This window comes from Odocoileus virginianus, chromosome 33 (genome assembly GCF_023699985.2).
Source record: "Odocoileus virginianus isolate 20LAN1187 ecotype Illinois chromosome 33, Ovbor_1.2, whole genome shotgun sequence".
NCBI lineage: Eukaryota > Metazoa > Chordata > Mammalia > Artiodactyla > Cervidae > Odocoileus > Odocoileus virginianus.
Genome location: NC_069706.1, coordinates 21,370,950 through 21,394,745, shown reverse-complemented (window position 1 = coordinate 21,394,745; position 23,796 = coordinate 21,370,950). Strand labels below are relative to the sequence as shown.

The 23,796-nt window shown below is 42.2% G+C and overlaps 1 protein-coding gene and 1 pseudogene across 1 annotated transcript in view; one reads left to right on the top strand and one right to left on the bottom strand.

Annotated features, from left to right (window-relative positions):
* TNRC6A (trinucleotide repeat containing adaptor 6A) overlaps positions 1–23,425 on the bottom strand; it is a 218,348-nt gene extending 194,923 nt beyond the window's left edge. The window contains exon 1 of the mRNA XM_070461055.1: positions 23,178–23,425. The gene's annotated coding sequence lies outside the window, so the exon portion shown is untranslated. The remainder of the gene's footprint in view (positions 1–23,177) is intronic.
* LOC110128473 (5'-AMP-activated protein kinase subunit gamma-1-like) lies at positions 9,015–9,971 on the top strand (annotated as a pseudogene).
* Positions 23,426–23,796: the final 371 nt, after the last annotated feature.

Below are 23,796 nucleotides of genomic sequence, written 5' to 3'. Positions count from 1 at the left end.
TGAGTATTTGTAGAAAGAATAAAGTCTGCCAGTATCAAGTTTTTTTTTTTTTTCAGTAGTCTTTTGGGAACACAGGTACCTCCATTTGTTTACTTATTTTAATTAATGAATTTATGGCTGGTCTTTGTTCCTGCATGTGGCGCTTTCTCTAGTTGCAGTGAGCAGGGGTACTCTCTAGGTGCAGGGCACAGGCTTCTCATTGCCGTGGCTTCTCTGGTTGAGGAGCTCAGGCTCTACGCGTACATACTAAAGCTCAGGCTTTAGTAGTTGTGGCATGCAAGCTTTGTAACTGTGGCGCCCAAGCTTAGGTGCTCCATACCATGATGGATCTTCCTGGACCAGGGATCAAACCCATGTCCTCTGCATTGGCGGGTGGATTCCTAACCACTGGGCCATCAGGGAAGTCCCCAGTATGGAATTTTATGTGCCATCTCCCAAACTCAACACTATCTTACTGAATAATCTGAAAATGCAGATCTGTTTATATTTTCCCGTTTATTTAAAATTTCTTTCAATGATCTCCACCCCTTCCCATTCCCTAAAGGAAAGGAGTGTTTCTTAAATTTTCAGTGTTTAATAACCACTTATTAGCTGCCTGGAGCATATGAAAACCTCCAATTTTAGGTAAACAGTCACAAAAATTTTAAATGATAAAATTAATATATAACTTAAGATTCATAGTATTCAAGTATCCCTTGTTATCAAACCTATTTATCTTCTGACCTTGGGTTTGGAAATCAAGTTCATATAGCAAGGGATACACACACTTGGTACCTGAATTTTGGATAACAGGAAGCAAGAGTTTAGATAGTGCCATATACCAGGCTTACTAAAAAGAAGTATTCAAATATACTCAGATCCAGAGTTTGGATAGAAAGTTGAAATAGCAAAGGCAGAATGGTGAGGAATAACAAATCAGCAAAAAGGATACTATTATTTGCCATCAATCTTTAGAGTATATAATATACACATGTATATGTATATCTGGATTAATGACAGATTCCATTTATCTGCTAAATTAGAAAGCAAAATTACAAATGCATGCATTCTCAGTCATTCAGTCATGTTCAAATCTTTGAGACCTGCCAGGCTCCTCTGGCCATGGGATTTCCCAGGCAAGAATACTGGAATGGATTGCCATTTCCTACTGCAGGGGATCTTCCCGACCCAGGGATCGAACCCGCATCTCTTGCATTGGCAGGCAGATTCTTTACCACTAGTGCCACCTGGGAAGCCCATAACTAAGAATGATGGGCAGCAAATGCTCGGTGGCCCTACACACTGTGTTGTGTATATTTCGATGGGGATATATACCTAGAAACAGTGGTGAAGTCTCTCACTGAAGGCCAATTTTACAAGCAGTTAAGTCAAAGCCTGTATGGCTGGATTTTTTAAAATATTTATTATTTATGCTGTGCTGGGTCTTCTTTGCTGCACATGGGCTTTATCTCGTTGTGGGGAGGAGGGGACTCTCTTGTTGCTGCGCACGGCCTTCCCATCACCATGGCTTTTCTTGTTGGGGAGCATGGACTCTAGGTGTGCAGGTTTTAGTAGCTGTAGCATGTGGGCTCTAGAACTCGAGCTCATTAGTTATGGGGCACCAGCGTAGTTGCCCCGTGGCATGTGGGACCTTCTCTGACCAGGGATCAAACCCATGTCCCCTGCATTGGCAGGCAGATTCTCAACCACTGGACCACCAGGGAAGTCCTTGGATGGTTTAACTTGGATGATAGTTGCAAATGAATTTCTAAAGTTTTCTGTTTTCGTTCAGCTCAGGAAAGAATTTCTCCATGTTTTCTGGCACATTGAACGGTTTTTAAATATGCCCAATGTCACTGATGTCTTTCTCCAGAAAATGGACAAAAATCAAGTGTTAGGGAAGACTCAGTGCTGGCTGACAAAGCCTCTTGCATCACAGTTCAATTTCCTGATGTGTTATCTTCTGCACTGAATATCGGATGAGGTTGAAATGAGAGGTTTGAGATTTTCAACCTGCTGCCCATGGCACGTTGACACCCACTGGAAACCTTTGAGATAACATTTCCTCACAACACTGGTAATGACAACAAGGATGATTTCTGGTCTCTGGTTTTTCCTGGCATTATTAGTGTTATAAAAAAATTTTCTCTCCTCCCTTGTTTTAGTTTTTCACATGAGTACATTCCCCCTGGATAGCCAGCACACTTTAGGGTAGAAACACAGTTTTAGTCCATGCCACCCATTTCTTCGCAAGACACATGGGAAAGACATATGCTCCATCATAGAGATTTGATGGGGCTAACAATTTTCATTCCTTTTTCTCCACTTTGTGAAGATCACCATTCTTAAACGTTCTTAGTAAATAAAACAGTGTGCAATTTTAGCACCAGGGTAGAGCCAGTTTTGAGTAGTCGAGGGAGGTACAAGGCAAAAGCGGCCCTAATTCTTCACCCCTTTGTCATAGTGTGGTAGCACCCTTCCACTCTACTTCTGGGTTGGCCACAGGACTTGCTGGGACCCAATGTGCATGCATGCATGCATGCGTGTGTACTTGCTAAGTTGCTCCAGTCATGTCGACTGCAGCCTACCAGGCTTCTGTCCATGGAATTCCCCAGACAAGAATAACTGAGTGGGTTACTGTGCCCTCCTCCAGGGGATCTTCCCGACTCAGGGATCGAAGCTGAATCTCTCATGGACAGGTGATTTCTTTACCACTAGTGCCCCCCGGGAAGCCCACTCGTGACCCAGTGGGATGGCAGCAAATGTGGCAAAGTGGAGGCCTGAGAAGTGCCAGCATGTTTGGGCTTGCTTGTCCTCCCCTGTCCCTTGGCCACATGCACACGCTTGGGCCAGCCTGCTAAAGGATGAGATGGACGGAGGATAGCTACCCCCGCCGTCCAGCCAAGGCCAACCCAGACTAGCCACACTGTGCCTCAGACACAGGGAAGAACCCAGCTGAGGGGAGCAGAGATGCCTCCACGATGAGCCACAGCAAGGACTGGCCTCACGGCTCTTGGCCTTTGCAGTCACAGAGGGTCCGATGGGAAGGGAGACCCCATGCTTGCTTTAATGTTCTGTTGGCATTGCTTTAAAATTCTCCATGATGTCTAAATAAGGGGCCTGGCATTTTGCTCTGAGCTCCACAATATACACAGCTGGTCCTGTTCACATCTTGTCACTGACCCCAGGGTAAGCCTAGCTGAGATGAGAAGTACCACTCCATTAGCCAACAGACTCATGAGATTAATAGATCCCCACTATTTAAGTGATGAGGTTTTGAAGTGGCTGTACATTTTTGTAGCAATAGCTTCAAGAAGTTCCTTGGCGCTCCAGTATTAAGAATCTGCCTTCCAATGCAGGGGGCGTGGGTCCCAATATGGTTGGGGAAGTAGGATCCAACATGTCCCATGGTCAATTAAACTGATAAGCCACAACTACTGAGCCTGCCCGCCACAACTAAGACCCGTTTAGTTCAGTTCAGTTCAGTCACTCAGTCATGTCTGACGCCTTGCGACTGCATGGACTACAGCATGCCAGGCTTCCCTGTCCATCACCAACTCCTGGAGCTTGCTCAAATTCATGTCCATCAAGTTGGTGATGCCATCCAACCATCTCATCCTCTGAGACGAGAGGCAGCCAAGACCCGAGGCAGCCAAAACATAAACAAACAAATACTTTCTTAAAAAAGTAGATACCGACATGCCAAACCTTTCTTTGCTGGACACATGTCTGGTCCTCCATCAGCATGACCTCAAATACACTTCTAATCTGCATCATATCTCACAAAAATATTAGATGAATTGATAATGAGAATTCAAAATTATAAGGTATGTCTTTCTCTTTCATATAGGTACCAAAGAGATGCAAAGAGCTGGTTTATTCTATTCCCACTAGTGGTTTTCTTCTTGTTGCTGTTCAGTCATTAAGTCATGTCCGACTCTTTCCAACCCCATAGACTGTAGCATGCTGGACTCCTCAGTCCTCCACTGTCTCCTGGAGTTTGCTCAAACTCATGTCCATTGAGTTGGTGATGCTACCTAACCATCTCATCCTCATCCCTTTTCCTTTCACCTTCAGTCTTTCCCAGCATCAGGGTCTGTTCCAATGAGTCAACTCTTCCCATCAGGTGACCAAAGTACTGGAGCTTCAGTTTCAGCATCAGTCCTTCCAATGAGTATCCAGGGTTGATTTCCTTTAGGATTGACCTGTTTGATTCCCTTGCAGTCTAGGGGGACTCTTAAGAGTCGCCAGCACCAAAATTCGAAAGCGTCAATTTTTGGGTGCTCAGCCTTCTTTATGGTCCAACTCTCACAACCATACGTGATTACCGGAATAATCATAGCTCTGATTATATGGCCCTTTGTAGGCAAAGTGATGTCTCTGCTTTTTAAGACGTTGTCGAGGTTTGTCATAGTTTTCCTTCCAAGGAGCAAGCATCTTTTAATTTCGTGGCTGCAGTCACTGTCCTCAGTGATTTTAGAGCCCAAGAAAAGAAAATCTTCCACTGCTTCCATTTTTTTCCCCTTCTATTTTCCATGAAGTGATAGGATTGGATGGCATGATCTTAATTTTTGTAATGCTGAGTTTTGAGCCACCTTTTTCACTCTTCTCTTTTGCCCTCAACAAGAGGCTCTTTAGTTTCTCTTCACTTTCTGCAATTAGATTGGTATCATCTGCATCATTTGAAACATTGATATTTCTCCTGGCAATCTTGATTCCAGCTTCTGATTCATCGAACCCAGCATTTCTGCATGACTGAGTGACTAACATACACACACACACACACACACACACACACTGCATATAAGTTAAATAAGCAGGGTGACAATATACAGCCATGTTGTACTCCTATCCCAATTTTGAACCAGTCAGTTGTTTCATGTCTGATTCTAACTGTTGCTTCTTGACCCACATATAAGTTTTACAGGAGACAAGTAAAGTGGTCTGATATTTCCATCTCCTTAAGAATTTTCCATAGTTCGCTGTGATCCACACAGCCTAAGGCTTTAGCATAGTCAATGAAGCAGAGGTAGATGTTTTTCTGGAATTCCCTTGCTTTCTCCATGATCCGACAAATGTTGGCAATTTGACCTCTGGTTCCTCTGCCTTTTCTAAACTCAGCTTATACAACTAGAATTTCTCGATTCAAGTACTGCTGAAGCCTGGCTTGTAGGATTTTGAACATAACTTTGCTAGCATGTAAAATGGGCACACTTGTATGTTAGTTTGAACATTCTATGGCACTGCTCTTCTTTGGGATTGGAATGAAAACTGACCTTTTCCAGTCCTGTGGCCACTGCTGAGTTTTCAAGTTTGCTGACATATTGAGTGAAGCACTTTAACAGCATCATCTTTTAGTATTTAAAATAGCTCAGCTGGAATTCCATCACCTCCACTAGCTTTGTTCATAGTGATGCTTCCTAAGGCCCACGTGACTTCACACTTCAGGATGTCTGGCTCTACATAAGTGACCACATCATCGTGATTATTCGGGTCCTTAAGATCTTTCCTGTATAGTTCTGTGTATTCTTGCCACCTCTTCTTAATCTCTTCTGCTTCTGTTAGGTCCTCATCATTTCTGTCCTTTACTGTGCTCATTCTTGCATGAAATGTTCCCTTGATATCTCCAATTTTCTTGAAGAGATCTCTAGTCTTTCCCATTCTATTGCTTCCCTGTATTTCTTTGAGTTGTTCATTTAAGAAGGCCTTCTTATCTCTCCTTGCTATTCTCTGGAACTCTGCATTCTGTTGAGTATATCTTTCCCTTTCTGTGGTTTTATTCAAATAAAAACAAAGTATAGTTTTGTTTTATAGTTTTACTTAACTGTAAAACAAAATAAATTACTCAACTGTTTAAAAAAATTTTAAAAAGACCCTGACGCTGGGAAAGATTGAAGGCAGGAGGAGAAGGGGATGACAGAGGATGAGACGGTTGGACGGCATCACCGAGTTAATGGACAAGAGTGTGAGTGGGCTCCAGGAGTTGGTGATGGACAGGGAAGCCTGGCGTGCTGCGGTCCATGGGGTTGCAAAGAGTTGGACACGACTGAGGGACTGAACTGAACTGAAAACAAAACCTGGCTGTCATCATTACAATAAGAAGAGTCCCACGTCTTTGCGTGTTATTTGTGCCATGCAGCATCCTGTCCTGGTGTTAGGTTTGCCCACGACTGCTCTGGCTTCCTCTCCCGGCATTTTATTTGTCCTGAGTTTGAGGCCAGTTTTATAAACATGTTGGCCCTAGCATGGCTTGCATCTGTGGATGCTACTGTTTTGGCCTCTTCACATTTATAAATAAAATAAATCAATTTCACACCAGAAAATATTATTTTGTGCCTGGTTCAGGAAAAACTAGTGGTTGACCCATACACAAGCATGCTCAGTTGTGTCCGACTCTTTGTGACCCCACAGACTGTAGCCCTGCCAGGCTCCTCTGTCCATGGAATTTTCCAGGCAAGAATACTGGAGTGGGGTGCCATTTCCTTCTCCAGGTTGACCTATAAGGTTATTCTATTTTGTTTTTTCATTTGCTTATTTTTTGGTTGTGCTGCATAGCATATGCGATCTTAGTTCCCTGACCTGGGACCAAACCTGTGCCCCCTGAATTTAAAAAAAGGAATCTTAACCACTGGGCCACCAGGGAAGTCTCCAGGTTATTCTGTTTCAGAAACGATGTAAAACCTCTGAGAGCATCACAAAGCATTCTGACAGAGTTTTCTAATACAGAGTGCACCCTGGAGACAGGAGGGGAATAAACCCCTGGTTCAATAAAGTCCTGTTTTTAGATATCCATAGCCACCCTTCCCATTCACACTTTCCCTTTCAGCTGCTTGAGGGAATTTATCATGCTCACAGATGCTCTTGTTCCAACAGATCCTGAAATCCTGTTCACTAATTACAATTCTGAATTGTAGTTTTTGTACTATTTTTATCATTGCTTTTACACTTCAATGAATCACTTTTTCAGTCATTAATCTATTTTTGTTAATCAGAGTCATAACACAACACAATAGTAACAAGAAAAAAAATGCAAACCTTACACACATAAACAATAATATTCCACTGATATAACTAAAATAAACTATAGCCTAATAATTTTAGCTACACCTTAAGGGTCTGTCCAATTTGAGCCATCTCTATGTTTGAACCCTTTTTAAGAGCATAATGGTATTTGGTCATTTTTCTTCAATCTCAAATTCATAAAATTTTTGAACAGGTATCTTTTCATTGCTTTTGCCACAGAAGCTGCTTGAGGACTGTTAATTTTATAGATTAATTGACCACATTTTAGAAACATTGACCTAAAAGAAAAAGCCTGTACTCTTAAACATGGTCTCTAAACCATTTCATAATCTAGTCCCTTGATTCACATAAAAGAACTATTGCTATTAGTGTGTATACCCACACACACATTTTTACTAGTGACAGTAACAATAGCAACCACACACTTCTATTGACTGAGCCCTTAAATGATACTCATGATCAAGTGTCATTTTAAGCATTTTAAACGCACTCTCTTATTTCTAGCTCACAGCAAGTAACGCTAGGAGGTAGGTACTGGTTTGCTCTGATGAATTTACAGATAGGGAATTATGAATATTACAGAGGTACTTGCTCAAGGTACTTGGTTGCAGAGCCAATCAGAAGCTGAGCAGGAGTTTGGTCCCAGGCTTGTCTAATTCTTAAGGACAGCATGTTACCTGGCCCCCACCCTGGCCCCTTCGATCTGCCTTCCTGAACTTCTCACAAATGCACGCAGCCTCTCTATTCCCATTGAAGATGTCTTCTATCTGTGATCTGTGTCCATCTTGTTCCTTCTGTCTAGAATGCCCTCTCTTTCTCCCTGTGTCACCTTCATGAACTTTGATTCGCCCTGCAGGACCCAATTTTAGAGTCTTCTCTGTGAAGACTTTCCTTCCCCCGACACTCCAGATTTTCACCTTGTCTGGAATAGCAGCCTAAATTTTATTTCTCTCCATTCTCCAGACAAAGACACAAAAATGTCTAGAGTGACAGCTGAATGATTAAGAATTATAAGATGACAGAACATAATTTACAACACTGTGCCCGACTGTTCCCTGGTCTATCATTAGTCAACTCCAGTTATTGAGTTGTGCTCAGTGAATAGGCAATTCCTTACCTGGACAGAGGCGCCTGGTGGGCTACAGTCCATGGGTTCCAGAAAGAGTTGGACACGACTAACACTTACCTTAAAATATTTTTCTTAGGAGGTCAGAAAACAGAATTAATTCTTATTGTACCTATAATAGCAACTAGTTAACTTCATGAAACACAGGAAATACACTATTTTGTCACTGTTGTAATTGTTTAGTCGCTAAGTTGTGTCGGAGTCTTTTGTGATCCCATGAACTGTAGCCCGCCAGGCTCCTCTGTCCATGGGATTCTCCAGGCAAGAATACTGGAGGGGGTTGCCATTCCCTTTTCCAGGGGATCTTCCCAACCCAGGGATCGAACCTAGGTCTCTCACATTGCAGGCAGATTCCTCACCATCTGAACCATGAGGGAAGCCCGAAATCAATAAAAACCTTTATAAGAAAAAAAAGAAAATGAAGTTCTAGAGCAAATGAACCCAGCCAGGGCCTCTTGCAATGGAGGTGGTCACTTCTTGAGAGTTTCCAACTCTGGAAAAATGAACATCCTCAAGGGACTCCAGAATCAGGACTTCCCTGAGGGTCCAGTGGTTAAGAATCCATCTTCCAACACAGGGGGTGCAGGTTGGATCTCTGGTCAGGAACTAAGATCCCACATGTGGTGGGGCAACTACGGCCAGATGCCAGAACTACAGAGCTCACACGTGGCAGTTGCTGATCCCAGGCATTCTGGAGTCCACCCCCCACAACCAGAGAGAGGCCCACGTCCCACAAGGAAGAGCCCTCACACCAGACGAAAAATGCCACGTGCCACAACAAAGGTCCTGCATGCCAAAAATAAATAAAATCAACTAATTACAAAAGAGAGAGACCCCAGAATCCATCAATAGCATCTATCCTTCCTTTATAAAGCTTCTGGCTGCTATGACCCGATTCTCACAAGCTCCAGTTTGGTTGTATTTGTTACTTCCTGCAGGTATACAAGCTGCCTCCTTCTGGGATACTAAAAAGCAAGGACTTGTGGGCATGTGGGCTATCACCAATTTCATCAATATCCTGCAGTATTACTATAAATCAGCCTTGGTACAGAGCTATGAGCTGGAAGAATACAAGATAGAAACTTGGAAGGAGGTGTATATACAGGACTTCTTTAAACCACTTGTCTGCATTTCTCCTAATGCCAACTTGTTTGATGCTGTCTTTTCATTAATTCAAAACAAGATCCACAGGCTGCCAGTTATTGACCCAGAATCAAGCGATGTCTTGTACATCCTCACCCACAAGTGCATTCTCAAGTTTCTCAAAGTGTTTATCACTGAGTTCTTAAGCCAGAATTCATGTCTAAGTCTAATAGAAGACTAGCTTCTATGCCAACATTGCTATGTTCTGCACCATGACCCCATCAACATGGCTCTGGGCATCTTTGTACAGCATCTGCCAGTGAATGAGGAAGGTCGTGTGGTGAACATCTATTCCACGTTTGATGTTATCCATGCTAAGTCACTTCTGTCATGCCTGATTCTTTGGGATCCTCTGGACTGTAGCCCGTCAGGCTTCTCTGTCCATGGGGTTTCCCAGGCAAGAACACGAGAGTGGGTTACCATTTCCTTCTTCATTGATGTTATCCATCAGGCAGCATAAAAGACCCACCACAACTTAGATGGATCTGTAGTCAAAGCCCTGAAAAGTCGATCATATTACTGTAAATGTAGCTTTAAGGGCTACCTGCATGAGACTCTGGAGACCTTTCTCAACAGGTTAGTGGAAGCACGGATTCACAGACTTGTGGTGGTGGATGAGAATGATGTGATCAAGGGGACTGTCTCACTATCTGTCATCCTAAAGACCCTGGTGCTCACAGGCAGAGAGAAGCTGCCCTGAGCTGGGGGAAGCAGGCCTGTGCCCCACTCACTGCCTGCCCAAAGCTCTGGGAATCACAGACGAAACCTGGCGGCTATTCCTTGCTTAGGAGCCCCCTCCCCTCTGACCTGGGAGCTGAGAAGGCAAGCGGAAAGGAAGGAGAATAAATTTTGAGGTGTCCTTATCCTCACAATACTCATAAAACTTTTAGCCTAGCTCATGCTAGCTCCTGTCCTCTTATTCATATCCCCCTTTCTGGGCAAACCATGAGCCCTGTGCCCCTCCAGAAAATTGTATGCCTCAAGGAACTAGAAAGAGAAGAACAAACCAAGCGCCAAATTAGCAGAAAGAAAGAAAGAAAGAAAAGAAGATTGGAGCATAAAGAAATGAAATGAAGACTAGAAAGCACAATAAAAAGGATCAACATAATTAATAGTTTTTTTTAAAGATAAAATTGACCAAGCTTTAGCTTGACTGAAAGTGAAAAGTGAAAGTGAAGTTGGTCAGTCGGATCCGACTCTTTGTGACCCCATGGACTATAGCCTACCAGGCTCCTCCATGGGAGGAAAATCCATGAGGTTTTCCAGGCAAGAATACTGGAGTGGGTTGTCATTTCCTTCTCCAGGGGATCTTCCCGACCCAGGGATCAAACCTGGGTCTCCCACATTGTAGGCAGACACTTTACCATCTGAGTCATCAGGGAAGTCAGGAAGCCATCAGGAATTAGCTTAATTGATTAAGAAAAAAATAGCTGAAATAAGAAATGAAAGAAGAGACATTACAACAGTAATTCAAAGGATCACAGGAGACTGCTGTGGGCAATTATATGCCAACCAATTGAATAATCTAAGAAAAAATGGATAAATTCCTAGAAACACTCCACCTCCCAAGACTGAATCATTAAGAAATAGGAAATATGAACAGACAAATAACAAGTAAGGAAATACCCCAGTAATCAAAAACCTCTCAACACAGAAAACTCCAGGACCAGAAGGTTTCCCTGATGAATTCTAACAAACATTTAAAGAAGAATTAACACCAGTCTTTCTTAAACACTTTCAAAATATTGAAGAGTACAGAATTCTTAAACTCATTTCACAAACTAGGATGACCATGATGTCAAAGCCAGATAAGGACACTACAAGAAAAGAGAACCATAGGCAAATTTCACTGATGAGTATAGATACAAAAATTCTCAACAAAATACAAACTGAATTCAACAGCACATTAAAAGGATCATACACCATGCTCAAGTGGGGTTATGTCTGGGATGCAGACATGGTTCAACATATGCAAATCAATAAACATGACACACCATATTAACAGGATGAAAGATAACAATCATACGATCATCTCAATAGATGCAGAAAAAGGGAACTGCGTGGTGGTGCAGTGGATAAGAATCCTCCTGTCAATGCAAGGGACATAGGTTCGATCCCTGGTCCAGGAAGATTCCACCTCCTGTGGAGTAACTAATCCTGCGAACCACTACTACTGAGCCTGTGTGTCAGAGCTACTGAAGTCCGAGCGCCTAGAGCCTGTGCTCTGCAATGAGAAGCCACTGCAATGAGAAGCCCACTCACTGCAACAAAGGGTAGCCCCATTCATCACAACTAGAGAGAAAGCCTGCACAAAGCAATGAAGACCCAGTGCAATCAAAAATAATAAATACATAAAAATTTTAAAAATAGATGCAGAAAAGTACCTGGCACGATTCAACATCCTTTTATGATTTAAAAAACCTCTCAAAAAATTGGGTATACCTTAACATAATAACCTCAGATATGCAGATGAAACCATCCTTACGGCAGAAAGCAAAGAGGAACTAAAAAGTCTCTTGATTAAGGTAAAAGGAGAGTGAAAAAGCTGGCTTAAAACTCAACATTCAAAAAACTAAGATCATGGCATCCAGTTCCATCACTTCATGGCAAACAGATGGGGAAACAATGGGAACAGTGACAGGCTTTATTTTCTTGGGCTCCAAAATCACTGCAGATGGTGACTGCAGCCATGAAATTGAAAGATGCTTGCTCCTTGGAAGAAAAGCTATGACAAACCTAGACAGTGCATTAAAAACAGGGACATTACTTTGCCAACAAGGGTCCATCTAGTCCAAGCTATGGTTTTTCCAGTAGTCATATAAGGATGTGAGAGTTGGAGCATAAAGAAGGCTGAGTGCTGAAGAATTGATGATTTTTAACATATTGGAGAAGTCTTGGGAGTCCTTTGGACAGTAAGGAGATCAAATCAGTCAATCCTAAAGGAAATCAGTCCTGAATATTCATTGGATGCTGAGGCTGAAGCTCCAATACTTTGGCCACCTGATGCAAAGAACTAACTCACTGGAAAAGACCCTGATGCTGGGAAAGAGGGAAGGCAGGAGGAGAAGGGGATGACAGAGGACAAGATGGTTGGATGGCATCACTGACTCAATGGACATGAGTTTGAGCAAGCTCCGGGAGATGGTAAAGGACAGGGAAGCCTGATGTGCTGCAGTCCATGGGGTCACAAAGAGTCAGACACAAATGAGCGACTGAACAGCAACATGATAAAGGCCATATATGACAAACCCACAGCTTATACCATACTCAATGGTGAAAGGTTAAAGCTTTCCCACTAAGACTAAGAATAAAACAAAGGTGCTCCGTCTCAACATTTCTATTCAATATAGTCCTAGAAGTCCTAGCCAGAACAATTAGGCAAGGAAAAGAAATATAAAGCAGATCATAAAGAAAGAACTAAAAGTGTCTTTGTTTGCAGATGACATAATCTTATACATAGAAAATCCTAAAGACTCCACCAAAAAGAAAAAAAAAAAAGGTAAAACTAGTAAATGTATTCAGTAAAGTTGTAGATACGAAAATAAACCTATAAAAGATGCATTTCTATATGCCAACAATGAACTACCTGAAAAAGAAGTAAATAATGCTATTTATAACAGCATTAAAAAAAATAAAATACTTACAGGTAAATTTAACCAAGGATATGAAAGTATATGGTAGATTATAAAGTACTGATGAAAGAAATTGAAGACACAAATATGGAAAAATATCCCGTGTTTGTGGATCAGAAAAATTAATATTGCTAAAAATGTTCATTCTACCCAAAAGCATTTGTAGATTCAAAACAACCTATATCAAAATCCCAATGCATTTTCCAGAAAAATAGAAAAAGTGACCTTAAAATTTGTATGGAACCACAAAAGCCCTGAAGAGCCAAAGCAATTCTGAGAAGGAAGAATAAAGCTGGAGGCATCATACTTACTGATTTATTTCAAAGCTATAATAATAAAACAGTATGGTACTGGCATAATAACAGACACATAGACCAAGGAAAAAAGAATCAAAAGCCTAGATAATGAACCCACACATGTAAAGTCAACTAACATTTTATAAGAGGCCAAGAATAGTGAATAGGGAAAGGATAATCTCTTTCATAAATGGTGGGAAAATTGGATATTCACATGCAAAATAATAAAATTGAACTCCTATCTTATACCACCCACAAAAATTATCTGTAAATGGATTAAAGATTTAAATAGAAGATCCAAAATGGTAAACGACAAGAAGAAAGCAAGGGAAAGAGCTCTTTGACAATGGTCTTAGCAACAATTTCTGGTATATGCCAACAAAAGCACAGGCAACAAAAGCAAAAATCAACAAGTGGGGCTACGTCAGACTAAAAACTTTGGCACAGCAAAACCCACAGTCAGCAAGATAAAAAGGCAAGCTACCGAATGGGGGGAATATTTGCTAACCATTTATCTTTTTAAATTTTTTATTTTATTTTGGAGTATAGTTAACAACATTGTGTTAATTTCAGATGTACCGTAGAGCAACATACATATACATGTACCTGTTCTTCAAATTCTTTTCCCATTTAAGCTGATCATCTATCTGATCAGAAGTTAATATCCAAAGTAAATAAGGAACTTGTACACCTCAATGTCAGGTTTAGTGATAACCTGATTTTAAAATGGGCTAAGAAAAAAATGGGCTAAGAACTTAATAGACATTTTTCCAAACAACCAACAGGTACATAAAAGGATGCTCAGCATCACTAGTCATCAAGGGAATGCACATTAAAAACTACAATGAGGTATCACTTCACACCTATTAGAATGAGTGTTATCAAAGAGACAAGTAACAGCAAATGTTGGTGAGGCTGTGGAGAAAAGGGAATCCTGGGTCACTGTTGGTGGAAATGTAAACTGCTGGAGCGACTGTGGAAAACGGGCTTCCCAGGTGGCGCTAGTGGTAAAGAACCTGCCTGCCAATGCAGGAGACCTAAAGATGTGGGTTTGATCCCTGGGTCAGGAAGATCCCTTCGAGAAGGAAATGGCAACCCACTCCAGCATTCTTGCCTGGCGTATCCCATGGACAGAGGAGCCTGGTGGGCTACAGTCCATGGGGTCGCAAAGAGTTGAACGCTACTGAAGTGACTTAGCACTATGGAAAACAGTATTGAGATCCCTCAAAAAATTGAAAACAGAACTATCATATCACCCAGCAATCCCACTTCTGGATATATATCCAATAGAAATGAAATCATTCTCTCAAAGAGATATCTATACCCTCGTGTTCATTGCAGCATTGTTCCCAATAGCCAAGACAACCTAATTGTTCATCAATGGATGAATGGAAAAAGAAAATGTGGTACACACACACATTATTCAGCCAGAGAAAAAAGAAGGAAACCCTGCCTTTTGTGATACATGGATGGATCCTAAGGGCGTTATACTAAGTGAGCTAAGTCAGACAGGGGGACTTCCCTGGTGTTCCAGTAGTTTCAGTGGCTAAGAATCCGCCTTGCAATGCTGGGGACGTGGGTTTGATCTCTGACTGAGGAACTAAGATCCCACATGCCAAGGGGCAACTAAGCCCGAGAGCTGCAATTACAGAATCCATGAGTCACTATGAAAGATCTTGTACAAAGCAAATGAAGATCCTGCATGCTGCAATTAAGACCCAAAGCAGTCAAATAATTTTTTTTTAAGTCAGAGAAAGACAAATACTATATGTTCTCACTTATATGTGGAATCTAAAAAATTCAAACTCACAAAAATAGTAGAATGGTAGTTCCCAGGGGCTGGGGCATGGGGGAAACTGGGGAGATGTTGGTCAAAGGGTGCAAACTTTCAGCTGTAAAATGAAAAGTTTTGCTAACCAGACTCAATAATACTGTGCTATATTCTTAAAGACTTCCCTAGTGGCTCAGATGGTAAAGAATCTGCCTGCAATGCAGGAAACCCGGGTTTGATCACTGGGTGGGGAAGATTCCCTGGAGAAGGAAATGACAACCCACTCCAGTATTCTAATCTGGGAAATCTCATGGACAGAGGAGCCCGTCAAGCTACAGTCCATGGGGTCACAAAGAGACAGACACGACTGAGCGACTAACGCTTTCACTTTCATATTCTTGAAAGTTGTTAAGAGAGTAGATCTTAAATGTTATCATCACAAACACAAAAAGGTGATTATGTGAGGATGAAGGTGTTAACTAACCTGATTGTAGCAATCATTTCACCATATAAACATGTATCAAATCATTACATTGTTTACCTTAAACAAACATATATATATATATGTCAGTATGTCCATAAAGGTAGAAAAAAGGGAGAATTAATCAGTATAATTCACTACACTAAAAGAATAAAATAGGAAAATCATTTTATCATCAGAAAAGACACAGAAAAAGTATTCAATAAAATTCAAAAATAATTCATGATTTAAAAAAACTCCAAGCAAAGAAGAAATAGGAATTTTCTTAATCTGATAGGAGAGAAAACTCTAAAAAACCCCATTCAACCAAAAAAAAAAAAAAATCAGTTTAATGTTCAATGTTTTCCCTTTGTGATCAGAATGAGACAAGGATAATTGCCATCACCATTTCTATTATATTGTATTAGAAAACTTAGCTGGTATAATAAGGCCATGACAACATAAAGGAAAAGGTATAAGGATCTGGAAGGGAACAAAATCAACTTGCAGAAAATAATATGGCATTTTCTTGTAAAGTTGAATTTACGCATACTCTATGACTCAGCACTTTCACTCCTATGTATATAGCTTAGAGAAATTCTTGCTCAAGTCCATAAGACATGTACAAGAATATTCAGAGCAGTATTATTCACGATACCCCCAAACTGAGGGGGAAAACCAAATGTTCATGAATAGTAGAATAGATAAATAAAATGTAGCATATCCACATGGTAGATTACTATACGCCAGCAAAAATGAATGAATTATAGTTACATATATAAACAGGGACGAATCTCAAAAATAAAATGTTCATTAGTTGGAGGCTAATTACTTTACAATATTGTAGTGGGTTTTGTCATACATTGACATGAATCAGCCATGGATTTACATGTATTCCCCATCCCGATGCCCCCTCCCACCTCTCTCTCTACCCAATCCCTCTGAGTCTTCCCAACTAATAAAAATAAATGGAAAAAATAAATAAATAAAAATAAATAAATAAATAAAATAGAGAAAAAAAGTCTGTATTTCCAAAGTTGTTACTAGTAGCTCACTTTATAGCCATAATTCTATTTTCTTGTATCTTTTATTTAAATTTAGTAAAGATCTTCTCATTATAAATGATATCAATAAATGTAAATTCTTTCATCAAATCAAATAAAATAAAATGTTCAGCAAAATAAATGTCATGGAAAAACATGTATGGTCTGATTACATTTACATACAACTCAAAAAGCTGAGAGAAAACCTAATATATTGGTTAGGTATGTATACATATATATATATATATATATATATATATATAATAAAACTAGAAGAAAAATTGTTACTACAGAAGTCAAGATAGACATTACCTCTAGGGAAGATGAAGAGGGAATTTATTGAAGGGCTTCTAAGGCACTAGGTGGGGCTTCCCAGTGGCTCAGTGGTAAAGAATATGCTTGCAGTGCAAGAGACCTGGGTTCAATCCCTGGGTGGGAAAAATCCCGTGGAGAAGGGAATGGCAACCCACTCCAGTATTCTTGCCTAGAGAACTCCACGGACAGAGGAGCCTGGCCGGCTACAGTCCATGTGGCTGCAAAGAGTCAGACACGACTGAGCAATTAATATGCACTCATACGCACATAAGGCGCTAGGTAGGGAGTTCCCTCGTGGTCCAGTGGCTAAGGCTACACCCTCCAAGTGCAGAGGGACTGGGTTCCACCTCTGATCAGGGAGCTAGATCCCACATGCCACAACTAAGAGTTCGCATGAAGCAACTAAGAGACCACATGCTGCAACGAAGATTGAAGATCACCAGCTAGATCCCACATGCCACAACTAAGAGTTCGCATGAAGCAACTAAGAGACCACATGCTGCAACGAAGATTGAAGATCACCACGTGCCACAACGAAGACTCAGCACAGTCAAAATAAAAAATATAAACAAGGCACCAGGTAGGTGTTGCAAGGATATTTTTACTCTTCAGGCTATATGTATGTGTGCGTGTGGGCTAAGTCACTTCAGTTGTGTCCGACTCTGCGCAACCCTATGGATTGCAGCCTGCCAGACTCCTCTGTCCATGAGATTCTCGAGGCAAGAATACTGGAGTGGGTTGCCACGCCCCCCTCCAGGGCACCTTTCCAACTCAGAGATTGAACCCACACCTCTTGCAGCTCTTACATGGGCAGGTGGGTTCTTATCACTAGTGCCACCTGGGAAGCCCAGGCTATCTGTATATATGTATGTATTCATACATAAACATTTTATGTGTTGTATATTTCACCATAAAAGAATTTTCAAAAGCAGTTCTCTTTAGGTCTAATTACCTAGTGGAACATATTCAATGATACCCTGGGCAAACAATCAGCAAAGTCTAGACTCTGGGAAAATCTAGAGGACAAATCATTTTGTTTCTTCAATACAAAATTTCAAGGAAAAAAAGAAGATATAAAGAAAGAACCTATAAATTATAAGACATAAGAGACATATTAACCAATTGCCAGGTTTAGACTGTAATTTGGATGGATGCTCATACAAACAAATTATTACAAACATGACAACTGCAGATATGTGAACACTAACTGGATATCTGATAAGAAGAATTTATTCTTGATTTTATTGGGATGTGGTGACGATACATTGGTTATGTTCTAAAAGGGGGCCCTTTTAGAGGTAGTTTTTAGAGGTAATTGATGAAATATTTACAGGTGAAATTATATCATGTCCAAGATTTGAATCAAGATAAACTTGGCTGAAAAAAAAAGATAAACTTGTTTGATGGTGGTGAGGGTCTTGCTGGGGTGCAGGGAGGGATGCTATAGAGAAAACAAGATTGGTCATGAGTTGAAAATTAGTGAAACTAACTTGGTAGACTGGTTTTCACTACATTTCTAAATACATTTGGGATTATGCATAATAAAATTAAAATAAAAACCAGGACCAAATTTTAAAAAGGGAACTTTTGCTAAATCAAGATCTGTTTTGAAGGGGAAAAAATAAAGGGGTAAGACATTTTGGGGTTCACTGACTTCTCACTCTGCCCAGAATACCACCATTTATTTTTCACAAGACAATCTAGATCATTGCTTCTAAATCTTCAGTGTACCTATAAGTCACCTGAGGACTGTTAACATGCAGACTTGGATTCAGAAAATCTAGGTTGAGGCTTGACAGTCTGCATTTCTAACAAGCTCCCAGATGATGATGATGCTAGACTGCCTCCAAGAATGCAGTCTTTCACCTCATCAAACCTCTATTCTGCTAAGCCTACCACTAACTCATCCTCCATCATCCCTTCCTGTTCCATTCCCACTCTGGCCCAGCTTGGATTCTGTGGCTCACCTGGACAATCCATTCCTCTGAAAACCCCTTCAACATCTGGCCCTTTTCTTTCCTGTGGAATTCATTCAGCAAAACTTCAACCTGACTTGCACTCCAACTTCTCCAGGTTCTTGAATGTTACTTAATGTTAACATTTAAATGTTACTGGAGAAAAGGAGATGATTTGAAATCCATGCTCTCTGTTTTCAGTAGGCACTCTGCTGAGCCCAGCAACCCTGCTTCTCTCCTTAGGATGCTTATCGCACCGTCTCCGTTTTATATGTTCACCTCCTCCCTCTTCTTATCTCCTTTCTCTTTGCTAATGACCTTGTCTTATAATTCACTGGGAAAATAAAAGTTGGTTGATGGGAAATCCTTCATCCTCTCAGCACTAAATCATCATGTATTGCCTCCATCTTTTTCTCATTACTCCCTCCTTTTAAAAAAATAAAATAAAAATTTGGGACTTTGCTGGTGGTCCAGTGGCTGAGACTTTGTGCTCCCAAATCCCAGGGCCCAAGTCTGATCCCTGGGCAGGAAACTAGATCCCACATGCCACATCTAAGGGTTTGCACGCCACACTAAGGATCCCGCATGCCGCGATGAAGACAGAAGGTCTTGAGTGCCGAAACAAAGAACTGGTGCAGCCAAATAAACAAATAAAATAAAATAACCTTATCATCACCTCTTTATTCACACACACTTTAGATCCCAATTCCCTCTCTCCCTTTCAACTGGACCACTCCAACAGTTTACAAAAACTACAGGCTCTTGTTTTTATTTTTCAAAAGCAAAGATAAAGCGAGATCCCCAACCCTGACCCATATCTAAATGATGCCGGATTTCTGTGCTCCTCTTTGAAGTTTATTCACCTTTATTCATTCCTTGAGAATGAAAGTGTTAGTAGCTCAGTTGAGTCCGACTCTTTTTGACTCCTTGGACTGCAGCCCACCAGGCTCTGTGGGATTTCCCAGGCAAGAATTCTGAGGTGCGTTGCCATTCCCTTCCCCAGGGAATCTTCTCAACCCAGGGATCAAACCCAGGTCTCCTGCATTGTAAGCAGCTTCTTTGCCACTGAGCTCCTAGGGATTCACTCCTTAACACATTCCAATCTGGTTTCCATCATCACTGCTCCACCAAAATTGTTCTCGTCAATATCTTCAGCTACCTCCACGTTACCAACTTGAACAGACAATTTCCTGTCCTCAGTTTACTCACCATCTCAGCAACATTTGACCAACTTGATAAAATGCTTGTTTTTTTTTCCCTGCCCATTATCTTCTTCCCTACCAAAATATTATGATCCTCTCCTAATCTTTCCACCTTAGGAAATGATATCACCAACCTGCAGGTCCTCATGACTATGTCTCTTTTCTTAAACTCCAATCAAGTTCATCAGCAAGGCTTGTTCTTTCTGCCTCCTAAATATTTTTCTAATCTGTCTACTCCCATGCCATCTCCACTGCAATTACATTAAACTAACGGCTCCTATTTTCCCAAATAAGCCACCTACTTTGCCTCAGGGCCTTTGTACACACTGTTGTCCTGCCTAAAACACTGAAACACACTCCAAGTCCTAAATGGCCCAAATTTCACTCTAGGGTAACAATCTCAAAGTCTTCTTGAATTCCAAGGCATTCCCAGATAATCCCATGAGAAGAGGGGATATTTCTACACCACTTTTTAGACCCTCTTCTGATTCACATCCAAAAGAGATGCTCAGACCCTTGGTTATTCAAAGCAGAAAATAAAGTTTGATATATGACCGATCTGTGTTCATCTCTAATCATAGCAAAACTGGCTTTAAACTTCCTCTTGGCTTTCAGTTCTTGCCGTAGTAAAGGAAGACAGCATCCAGCTTACCATTTTGAATTCATATAGCAGTCTGGAAATGAATAGGCATAGTATTTTATAACTCCTCTTGTCAAGAGGTATGTTTCTTCATCCTTTCAATCTGAGCTTGACCATGTAACTTATCTAGGCCAATGGAGCACTCACAAACACAATGCAAGCAGGTGTTTGAAAGAGTCTATGCACTGGGGCTTCCCTTCTCTTGTTGAATTTGGAAACCAGCCATCATTTGAAGAGGACTGAGCTAGCTTGTTAGACATGGAGACACAAGGTCCAGTCAGTTTCAATTGCCTTTGCCAATTAGTAGACATATGAGTGAGACCATCTAAGATCAACCGCCGCCAGCCAGCCTGCCAGCTGACTAGCTATATGAGTGAACTAGGCAAGTAATTCTGTCCAGATGATCCCAGCTGCAGTTGTCAACTTGCAGCACATTGAGCTATAAATGGTGGTTGCTTGAAGCCGTTAAGGCTTGGGGCGCTTTGTAAGGCAGCAAAAACTAACCAATATACCTCTGGAAGGAGTCTTTTCATATTCCAAATACAATTATGCTACTCTCCTATGTAAAAGGTTTAAAAGGTTTTGCATTGATCTTGAGATGAAACCCGTCATTTTAGCAAGGCTTACTATGACCCACCGACTCAATGGACATGAATTTGAGCAAACTCCAAGAGACAGTGAAGGGCAAGGAAGCCTAGCATGCTGCAGTCCATGGGGTTGGAAAGAGGTGGACACGGCTGAGCGACTGAACCACAGCAGCTGTGACCCACACTATCTGGATGGCCTCACCTCTCGTGGTCCCACTGTTTTTCCTCTTGAGTGGTCCCAGTTCTCAGACACCCCTTATCCTCTCCCTGGAATGTTCTTCCTGGCTCTTCACCTGGTTGAATCCTGTTCTCCTTTTAAATCATAACTTAAATATTATAGCAGCAAAGCGGACTCCTTTGACCAACTCTTCCCTGTGCCCCCCAACTGAAATTTGTCTCTGGTTATATATTCTCATGCTACCCTATTATTCTCCTTCTTAGCAAATACTCTCATTTGAAACAATACAGTCTTGTGTGACGATATGTTTATTAGTTGCCTTTTCCACTGGATTGTAAACTCCATGAGAACAAGATGTCTCTGTTTGTTCAAAAATGTAGCCCCAAGCCTTGCACACCACCAGGCACATAGGATTGGGGATAGGTATTTGGGGGAAGGAAGTTTATCATAGAGGTTATCAGTGCAGGCTCTGGAGAAAAGCTGCCTGGACTCAAATCCTAGCTCCATCACTTACAAACTGAGCAACCTAACTAACTGCTTTGTGCCTCAGTTTCCCCATCTCTAAAATAGGGATACAAATAGCATCTCCACATTGAATTGCTGGGTGGATCATGCTCAGTAATTGTTCATTATTGGGACTTGCTTGGTGGTCCAGTGGTTAAGAATCCCCCTCCCAATGCAGGAGACTCGGGTTTGATTCCTGGTTGGGAACTAAGACCCCAGAGGCCTTGGAGCATCTAACACCACGCACTGCCACTAAAGAGAAGCCCACTTGCCAAAACAAACATCCCATGCACTGCAAAGAAGACCAAACGCAGCCAAATAAATAAATATTTTAAAATGTTAATTATTTCTTGCTGAACAGATGCCAGCACACCTAGAGAACAGTGAACCAGGAGCTTCTGACACGGCCACCATGTCCTTCCTCTGTGGATACAGACACTGCCGTGATTAAATTTACATGTGTCTTCCCTGTGGCTAGCTTCTCGGCCAGCGCTCTGCCTCATTTTGCCAAGGTGTGGTCTCAAACTCTAAGCCATCTCTGAGACGTGCCTCATGACATCGCCCCTAAGCCTTCAGCAATGGATGTTGACTTCAGCTTTCATACCCGATTTCTCCCACGGAGAGTCAATCGTTTAGGGTCAGAGGACATGGTCTCCTAACTGCTGTAACAGCCGCTCCTATCACTTGATGATGCCCCTGGGTGAGCTGGGATCTGGAGCCAGCAGACATCCACCCAAGAATCAGTTCTGATGGCCCCTGGAAGCCCATCAGTCACCCTTAACACATACAGGCACACACATGCAGGACGGGAGCTGGGCCTTCTGCACTGTCTTAGTGAGCAAACCATCTCAGGAGGGGTTGTTGGGTACATGTCCAACCATCAGGTCCCCAGAAGCTGGTCCTTCAGACTCTGGACAGAAAGATCGTAAAATCTAGGTACTTCTGCAAATGTTTACAGTCCAGGGGAGAAGGACTCCTAAGAAAAGCCAGGAGAGACAGAGAGACAGAGAGAGAGAGGGTGGGGGTGATGAAGAGAGAAAAGGGGAGGGGAGTGGAGAGGGAAGAGGTGAGAAGTAAGGCTGAGAAGAGAGAGGAGGAAGACAGGGAAGGCAGGCTGCAGAGACGGGGCGCACACGCCACCCGACACAGCCGCGCAGCGCTGCCCCCAGGAAGCCTGCGTCTGCCTGGCGGGGCGGGAGCCGCGGGTCCCCAGAGCCCGCCGACACTTCCCGGCCAGCGCGCCCAGCTAGGGCGCCCGTGCACGCTAATGAGGCAGTCTAGATCGGCTTCACACACGATCGCTCCAAGTGCTCGGGAACTTACCGGGCTGCGGAATGATGGGGTACAGCTCCCGGGGGACCGCCCCCCCCAGCAGAGGGGCCTTGGCCTCCAGGTACCCGGTGCTCACAGGTTAGCGCAGGCAAGACGACGGGTTTTCCATTTAGGCCGGCGCCAACCCAAAGGGAAGGGAGAGCCAGACCAAAAGGCAAAGGAGAGGAGGGGAACCTGCTTGTGTTTTTGCATTTAAATTGTTTTTGAGCCCACGTAGCCCTGGGAGTCACATGCTGCCTCCAACATCACCGGAGTCATCACATGATACAGGTCCTCCATCATGTGACGAGACAAATCTGCCTAACTTCAGCCCCCCCACCCCCACCTCCAGCTCAGAGACTGGCAGATAAAGTGCTTTTGGAGGAGCCCCCTCCCCCCTCTAGAAATCAATGATAGAAGGAGGGATGCAGATAGAGAACCTCAGAGCCCCAGCAACGCTCGGATCTTGATGAATAGTTAATATGCCTTTCTCCCTCCTCCTAAGCTACTGCGACTTGGAGCAGCGCCAGCCTCATTTGAATTCCAGCCTTTGTGAATAACTCAAGTGTCGCCACCGTTGCTCCAGCAATTGCAGGGCTTTCGAGCTCACACCATCCTGCCTCCTTCTGGA